Here is a 10,232-nt window from a genome sequence, read left to right on the forward strand (position 1 = left end):
GCAATGAAGAATCACAGGTCAGTGAGATTTAGAAAAGATTTATTAAAAGTATATTTAGAAAGACAGAGCATGCTCCAAGGGAGGAACAGGGTTTCAATGAAGAGAACTATAACTCCCCAGAAGTGGTAAGGTCTGTATTATATTAGGGCTGAAATGGGTGGTTACAAAAGCATTCCTAGGTGATTGGCATCTGACGTTATTTCGATTGACATTTGGCTGCTATATAACGTTTTGCCTACTGCGCATGTGCTTACCCAGAATTCAGTCTGTTATAATTATAGTCATGAATTTCTGAGCATAAGCCTGGTATTATAGTAACAGTATATTGAGGCTGAGGTTGTGGCAGGTTAGGGTAGTACCTTCTGCACAGGCGTTGGTGGCTGGATTAAACAAGCTGTAAATTATGGCCCTCTTGACCTTTGTCTCTGGGGATACAGGAAGGATTCTCTAACTACCAATAAAGTGTTCTTTGGGTGGTCTCTCTTTTGGAGCTCTGTTCCTTTGTTCTCCTGTTGCTCATGTCTGACTAGCTACCTAACAATATGAAAAGACAGTTTTAACAGTGAAAATGAGTCCTGTTGATAACTACACCTATACAACTGGCTTAAACAGAAACAATCTGGCCAAATTGTTATTTTTTTCCTCTTCCTTATGTATGTGAAAGAGGGGGAATTATTTTTGTTTTTAGATTTTATTCATCATATTTTACCATAGATTCATTATTTACAGCATGAAATAATCACCTTCTTCTTCACTGAAATGTGTTAATTTTAATTGTTTTCTTCAAATTCTAAACATGTAACATGATACAGATATGACCTTATTTAGAATTATTGGGTGTAATTCTAAACTATTTTTAAGTTTCATGGGGGCAGGGGTTCTTGCCTATTTTATTAAAAGTTTCATCCATGGTGCTTTGATGTACCTGGCATAAAATAAGCATTTGCTGAATAAGATAATTTAATTAAAGTTAAATGGGTTGACAAAAAGCTACAGCGCAGTAATTTTTTTCCCAGGGGCCAGTGGGAATAGAGGTCTTTTCTAATACACTTATTTTTGAAAAACAAGCAAAATTTTGTCTATTGTACTTATAGCTTATGAAGTATACTATTAAATGTGTTTTTATTGTAAGCAATATAATCAGGTAATTCAGAGTGAGGAAACAAATTGGAGTTTATAATATTCAATCTTTCAGTGTTACAAATGGGAAATCTGAGGCCAGAAAGTAAAAAAAAGACACAAACTATAGTAGTAACAGAATGCTAATGAAAGCTCTGGTCTGTAATACTACAGCTTTCTCCATTCTCCATAGGCCCTACAGATTTTCTTCACTAAAAATAGCATTTGTATCAGAATAGAGTATAGACTAGTTAACAATACTGTATCAATATCTGCTAATTAATTGTAACATAATTAGCATCTTAATGTAAAATGTAGAATATAAGGAACTCTGGGTGTTGGGTATGTAAGAATTCTGCACTCTCTTTGCAAATATCTGCGAATTTAAACTGATTATTTGTGAATTTTAGAAAAGATTATTTTTAAAGTATAATTTAGATTCAGCATAAAATTAGATGACTTAGATTACTAACATGATTTACAAATAATGTTTTTGTTAAAGAGAAGAAACTGAATATGGATCACTTGTAATCCAAATATATTACTTCCAGTCCAGGAACTAAGATTCCTAAATAACTCTTGTGTGCCTTCTGATTGTAATATATTTTATATATTCTTGTATATTCATGTATTGCAACGGTGGCATTGGCTTACCTTGTTTCAATTAATTAATTATCTTCATTTACAGAAAATGCTGGTTTTAATATTATGAAACATATAGCTATATAATTAACACCAACTCAACGACTGCTGCCACTTTAGCTTTTGTTCACATTAAATCTCACTTACTTCAAGGGCACATTTTAAAAAGTAAGAAGAGTGCTCTTGATTGCATATTTGGATAATATAGAACTATCCTTGCTTTAAAATATTAAAATATTAAAAATTACCCCAAACAAAAAATATATATACCACTGTCATTCCTCTGTTATCATCTTCAGGCCACCAACATAGGCCAAAAAAAATATGTTTAAATATGTGTATTTTTATTTTAAGTTACTGATTGGAATCTCCACTGTTATTTATGGAAATAGCATTTCAAAAGTTTTAATAGAGAAATTGAATAAAGGAAACTTCTCACTTAGATAATTAGCTTTTCTTTGTAACTATTTTCATAGGATTTTACTGGATAAGTTTTGGAATGTATCTCCATATTCCATAGCCTGGCTCAACCAAATGTTTTTATAACTTCATGTACATGTCAAAGGTCCTCAGTGGGAATTCTGTGGGAAATATGCAGACTGACCTGCACATAAGGAACAAGGAAAACATCACAGCATGGGATGGTATGGAAGTTAAAATGAAATATTTGCAGCTCTATGCATGGTTCTTTTAAAATCTTCCATAGGAGGTCTGCGTTGTGCTGACAGAGGAGTCACATTTTTATGGTTAGGATGCTATTTAGAATTAGACATTGTGTGAGTATGATTCTCTGTGAAGATTCAGAATTCATTAAATATTTCATGAAAATAACAGTGGTATTTGAGACTTTGTCACTTAAATCAATTTTCTTTTGCTGTAACACACCAAAGAGTGGTGGGAGGGGTAAACTGTCCCTTCTGGTCTTTGTTAGCTGATGTCTTATTAAATAAATGGAAGCTAAAATATGCTGTCAGAGGTCGATGTCAAATCTTTAGTGTTACGAGATTAGCTGCTAACATATCATTGATTGTTGCCTGTAACAACAAAAAGAATGTTGATGTAAAGTTATGGGGAATTCTATTAAGTTCTCTAAGTGCTATTAAAAAGTTCTACCCCTTAAAAAAAAATCCTAGAACAGTTTTTGAAAATGTACTTACTTGTTAAATAATTTAATCATGATACATTCTCTTTAATAGGAAGAAAAAGTCACGATTTCAATAAATCTATTTCTGAAAGTCTTCATGAGAAATTAATTCTGTGATATTGTTAGTTGTTGATCTCATAATGACTTCTAATAATTTTGTTTCTGAGATATAAATTTCACTAATGTCTTGAGAATGTATTTCAAAAGGAGAAATAAATGAAGCAAAATGAGGGGACAAAAACCTCACTCAGGATTAAAGAGAAATATTGAAAACAAAACTACTTTAAGAGAAATAAGATTAATAAAAATTGTCGCTTTCTTTTTTCCTGTTAACCATACATGCATAAGTATTTATCATTGAAATTGGGCTCCAAACTAGATCACACGCTGAAAATTTGTATTCTAGTTTCAATGAATGATATGCCTTAAGCATAAACATAGCTCACTTCTTAACACAACATAGAAACTTGAAAACCCACATTCTAAGATTTATCAAGGTCTATTTGTTAGGTAACTAGTCAGACATGAGTGACAGGGGGAACAAAAGAATAAGAGCCAACCCAGAGACCGCCCAAGAACACTTTATTAGTTAGTAGTTAGAGAATCTCTCCTGCATCCTCAGAGACAAAGAACAGGAGAGTCATAGTCTTAGCTGGCCTAATCTAGCTTATAGACGCCTCCGCAGAAGGCGTCATTATAATACTATATTTACGCCTGGTAGTTCATGAATCTAATTAAAACAGACTGCATTCTGGGTAATCACATGCGCACTAGGCAAAGTTATATAGCAGCCAGGTGTCAATCAAAATGACCTCACTTGCCAATCACCTAGGAATGCCTTTGGAACCACTCATCACGGCCCAAGTATAAGGCAGAATATCCCACTTCTGGGCCCTTTTTGCCCTTCTGGGTTCTCTTTTTTTGTGCTGGTTACAGCAGTGAGACCATGTGCCTCTTTGGGGGCATTCTTTGTCTTTCTAAATATATGTTTAATAAAACTATTAAATCTCAATGACTTGTGATTCTTCACTGCCGTAATTTGAGGAAGAATAGAGGGAAAATGCTGACTACATGTCTGCACAGTAGTTATCCATCTCCTTTCCCTCTACCATTGGGTCAACATTGAACTCTGATAGGCCCCATGACATATTGAATAGAAAGAGAAATAATACTTTCAATTGCTAGATCTTTCAGTTTATTGACTGACTTAAGATATATATCCTTCAAGTTTTGAATTATTTTTCTCTAAAATAATTATGATTTCTCTTATTCCAAGAATCTGAACTAAATAATTAACATATGTAAAATCTGTAAATTGAAAGGTGTTTTTTAAATTAGGAAAAAAATATTTTTTGATTGGTTGGTTGGTGGCTTCATAAATAGTTCATGGCTCTTAGGGATATTTCCTCAGACTATTTGAAATGGATAGTAAAGTTTACTAATAAACTGATAATATTATTAACTTTCTGAATATAGATGAGATGTTGGAAGCAGCAAAAATGATTAACAATGGAAAACAAAACAAAAACTTGGAGAATATCAACATTTACAAAGAAAATTTGTGTTCCTTATCCTCATGCTTCTGTGATACTGTGATGCTTTGTAATTCATACTCCATCTCTATGTTATTTCTCAGTATTATTTTCTTGCTGTTTTTAACACTATTTCCCATGAAGTAAACAGCTATATTCTGCTTTTCCCCAAAATTCATGTTTGAGAATAATTTTAACCCTGCAAAGATCCAAACTGACTATTTCTGAGGATATTTTAAAGACTCCAACAATTTAATAATTATGGACTGACTATATGGTCTTTAGCACTAACAAAGGAAATAGAGTTATTCTAGGATGAATGATGAGGTTAATGAGATTTGAGACTGTAGTTAAAGAAAACTTTTTTTTTTCCATACAAAATTTATAGAATGCTCTACTATGATGAAATGTAGAAGTAAGCTTTTAAGATAGAGTTAGGACTGCTTCATTAAACTATTTTATTTAGACTCACAAAGCAAGCAAGGACATTGAATTTAACTTTGAATATAGGACAAGAATGAGTAAAAAAACTTTAAAAAATATTGATTACAATACAAGCCAACAATAAAAGAGGAAATTAAAATTAAAAATAACATTTATGTGCTTATCAATTTTTGAAAGGGAACTACAGTAAAATATAAGCAATAAGAAAATATTGAAAATAATATTTATTTATAAAAATTATTGGAGTATTTTAATAATCTTTTTTGTGTTATTTGCACCAAAATGTCAAAAGTTAAAAAAGAAAAAAAACAAAAAAAACTCTTTACAGCTCAAATTGTCAACTTTTAAGATATTTTGTCATTAAATTTTTTAAAATTATACTTTTACAAAGTGGAAGAGTTAATAAAATAAGACAGTGAACTATCATGGGCTAGATGCTATACAAAACTGGGGAAATATTTTAGCAAATAACAAATACCCTATAAATACTATAGTAGCCATTCAAATTCTAAAGCAAGCTTCTTTTCTTATTTTTATTTTATTTTTTACTTGGGCCACTTGTTAAATACTGTGCAAAAAGGATGACTAATATAGAAGTAAACTGAGTGAATTATTTTCACCAAATCTTTAGTGAAGAAGACTTTTTGCTGAATTCTTTTTAGTAATTCTTTTAAATAAGGCAGCAAATAAAATTAAGATAATAAATTCACATAAATGTTTAAGATAATCTATATTTTTAATTAAGAAAGTAGATATCAATGTAATAGTCAAAGAAATCAAAAGCAGGGTATTTTAAGAAATATTAGTATAAAGTTTGAAAAAGTTGTATAAAATCTGGGATTTTCAGAAACTGTCATTATACTTGAAAAATGACAACTTATCAACATGGTTCTTACAAGAAATGCTCCAGAAATTTGTCTAGGCAGATAGTCTTCTAGATCTGCATGGTTCAAAGTAGTACTATTAGCCACCTGTACTTTTTAAAGTTTAAATTAATTTTAAAAGGTTAAAAACTTAGTTCTTCAGTTGCACTAGCCACATTTCAAATGCTCAATAGTTACATGTGATGGCCAACTTCAATATAGCAGAACGTTCTTCTAAACAATACTGGTCTAAAAAACTAATGATATTCGTTCCAGTCTTATAAAATGTATAAAAATTGTGATATCACAAACTACTCACTTACTGTAATATATGTGGAGAAAAACAATTCTATCATTTATCAAGATTATTATGACCAATTGAGCTAAGAGAAATTACATTAAAATGTGGATAGGAGATCAAGTAAACTTCTTCATCGAAACTGGCACATAAATATATACTTTGTTCCACCTAAAACAAAATTTTATAACAACACTGATTATATTAAATGAAATGGATGATTCTGTCAAGGAAGAAAAAACATACTGACTTTAAAACCAAAGGCTAGTGGAGATGAATATAGTGGAGTGAATATGGTAGAGATTTATCAATAAACCCTAAAATTACCTTAAAAATAAAGAAAATGAAAATCTTCAAAGTCCAGTTTTATAAGGTGACATATTTAGGGTAATTTTTAAAATTAATCTGAAAAAAAAAAGGTGGGTTCTAAACTATTAAACATTTAAATGATTCTTTGTATACTCTGAAGATAAAACTTTAATATTCCACATAGAGCCCAAGAGAACAACCAGTACTGGACTCCTTCAATAATACTCCTTCAACAATAAAGGAGTCAAAATCCAAGTATCACCTTAACAAATATGGGGTGTATCTGTAACCTACACAAAACTTGCAAAGTTACAAAAGCCATAGCTTTGATTCAGCAATATATGTTTATCTGAGATACTTAAAGTGAAAATGTGATTAAGGTTTGGATACATCTTTCTCCGTCCTCCCAAAATACAGATAGAACAATTTGCAGGAATTTTCAGGTGATCCAGAAACATCACGAATAATTCTGAAGATTTCCCCAGATTTAACTATCCAGACAATAATAAGTCTAATTTTAAAAGATATTCCAGAAACTCACAAAGTTTATAACTTTCAGAGGGAAGTGGCATTTTTAGCATCAATCTAGAAAGAGCTTAGATTTGTCCAGGAACTAATGTGGCTTTTGTTCCTTTGCTTTTTTCTAGATGCAAATTCTGATTTTTAAATTTTGTTTACGATGCTATTCTGTCCTTAAGTCAAATGTTAAATGGAAATCATATCTATAAAATATAAATAGATAATTTTATTTGTGTATGTTTAAATTAAAATTTATGTCATTTATTATTAGTCTGTGAGACTGTTTTAACAAGCCTAAAACTTTATAATTGAAGTTTTTTGGATAGTCATTATATCAAATCGTAATATTTTATTTTTAAACATCTATCTTGTAATCTGAGATACATTTAATTCATTTTCTAGTTTCTTTCTGTCCATCATTTGTTCAGCTTATCTTTTGTAGAATATGAAGAAAATTTTTCACTTTTACATATAAATAATTGCCAATAGCTGTGGTGTCTATTTTTAAACAAACTACCATATAATCTGGGGATACTATTTAGTTTTATGGATTCAAAAGTTTGAATAAACAGTAGTAGCATTTTTAAAAATTGAATATTTAATTCTATATTAAAGCCACTCTCATTCTTTAGCATAAAAAGACAAAGTACTCACAACTTGTGATAAGAACTAAAACAATCAATAATGAAATGTTTTCATGAGACATCATGCTCCATGTTCAGTTATTATTGTTCAACTATTATGTACAAAATATTATACACCAAACATGTAACAACTCTCTTGACTACATATGTGATACATTTACTCAAGTTCAACTTATATAACAAAATTAAAAAAAAACAAAAACACGATAAACATATATATCTATATGTAGCTATAAATTTAAGATTAGGAGCTTTATAATCATTAAAAGCCATCCTTAAGAAAGTGAAAACATAAACCGCATAGCTGGAGGAGATATTCAGCACATATATAACTATTAAAGGGCTCATATCCAAAATTTATAAGGTAATTATTCTACCACTAAGAAAAAAATCAAAGAATCCAATAGAGTATAGACAATATACTTGAGCTAATATTTCACAAAATAAGCAAAATTTACATGGTCAATAAATATATGAAAAGATGTTCAATATTATTAATTATCAAGAAAATGCCATTTAAAAATAAACAGATATTCTTATACACCCACTGCAATAGCTAAAATTAAAAGGTTAATAAATTGCAAGAATTGAAAAAGATATAGAGTAATGGAAAATCTCGGACATTGCTGTTTAAAATGTAAATTGATATAATCTTTTGGAAAAGTTTTTATCATTATCTACTAAAATTTAATACGTTTTTACCCTACGATCTGGCAAATTCACATCTAGGAATATATTTTTAAAAATGTGTAATCGCATGAACAAACATATATAAATGTGCTTGGAGCAGTGATTTTCATTTTAGTCAATACTAGCAAACAATTTAAATATCCAACAAAGTAGAATGAACATTCAAATTATGAAATATCTGCAATAGATAAGTACTCAACAAACTCTATAAAACAAGAATAAATGCCACACAAAATACTGAAAGAAGCTAAATTAAAAAAAAAAAAACATACTATATGTTTCTTTTAAAGTTTTAAAAACTGAGAAAATTAATTTTAATATTTAATTGTTACATATCTAATTATGTAACAATACCATAAAGAAGATCAGACAGATGACTATCATAAAATCCAAGCTATTGGTTATCTTTGAAAAAATGATTGAGAGGGCTAGAGAGAGGATGGAAAGGGACCTTCAAGAGTGCTGACTATATTCTAGTATCTTCATATGAGTCAATAATTGTATTCAATTTATGAAAATTTATAAGCCTAAATTTTGGCTTTGTATGCTTTTTCTGTACTTGTGATTTATTTTTGCAATAAAATGGGTTTTTAAATGCAAAAGGATTTAGATCACTCCTTGAGGGGATGTGTACTCTATGTCCATCTGGGCCATTTATCAAGGGAGTTGCAGACCAGAGATCTGACAATGGTTGCCCAGAAGGTCAAACTTTTAATCATATTGTAGCTTTTGTTTATTTATAATACTAAATGAATAAATGAAAGTTATACCCGAGGGTGTATATCAAAGATCAAAGCTAAGGAAGACAAATTCAGTCATTGAGACAACACAACATTAGAGAAGCCTGTGATGGAAAGAAGCAGAAAGTGAGACTAAAAGCGGGAAGTAGCTCCAAGAGTATTTTTACTAAGCAATGATCAATCATGCTATCTGAGAATTGGCCAGTCTAGCTTAGTGACACAGAGTAAAAAATAACAAACAATAAACCAAATGCTCTATCATATGGACTCTATTAAGTGTTTAACCATGGATTTTCACAAGTCATGTTAAAACATAGTCTTGTTATATTACTGTTAAGTCTTTTTAAAGTCCTCCAAAAAGATACATATGCAGAGCCCAAGACCAGATCTATACATTTCTCTTACTATTATACTTTGTCACTATATTGATGAGGCACTCTTTTGTCTAAGATAAAGACAAACTTAAATACCTTATTTCCACTTTTTCCTAGACTGCATCTATTCTAAATCTTAGATGGTAAGAGAAAGTCACTCTAAAGAAAAATATATTCTCATGTGTAAAGAACAGGAGAGCTTTCCCTAAGAATTAATGAAATGTCGGTCTTTTTAGGCCTAGTTATCTTCCAGGTGAGCAGCTACCCAAGATTTATAAATGGAAGATATAGAAACTTTCCAAAAAATGAATTTCCAGAATTAAATAACATGCATTTAAGATCATGGCCCTGGCTCATGAACTATATCAGCATTTCTACTTGGGAGGGGAGCAAAGGATGGGTAGAAAGACCAAAATATAATATTGTACACCCCGGGGTCAGTAGTTAGGCAGCTAGGCTTTGTGCTTGATTTGGTCTAATAATAATGGCTATTGTTTATTATGCTTCTATGCAATGTTCCAGACACTAAATGCTAAACTTATATATCATTTATAAATCATAAAAATTCAGTGAAGAAAATGTAATTATATTTTTTTAAGTGTAAGGATCAAAAAAACAAAGTAAATGCATGAAGTCTTGCCTGATAATGAGGGGAGTCAAGATTTTGATCAAGAACTTATATTCCGAAGAATTTTTTTTTTTCCCACTAAACCAGACTGACTTAGGCTCCTCCCATATATCATATAGCAGACTCCAAATAGTAATACATGGATACAGTTGGGATTACCATTTATTAAAAACAAAACAAAATAAAACAAAAGTAAAAACAGAGAAAGAAAAAGCATTTATAAGAAAAAGAAAATTAATCAAGAGAATAGATTATATTCTGCTATTACACAAGATCATAAATTTTT

The sequence above is a fragment of the Pteropus vampyrus genome, unplaced genomic scaffold, assembly GCF_000151845.1.
Source record: "Pteropus vampyrus isolate Shadow unplaced genomic scaffold, Pvam_2.0 Scaffold58, whole genome shotgun sequence".
Classification (NCBI taxonomy): Eukaryota; Metazoa; Chordata; class Mammalia; order Chiroptera; family Pteropodidae; genus Pteropus; species Pteropus vampyrus.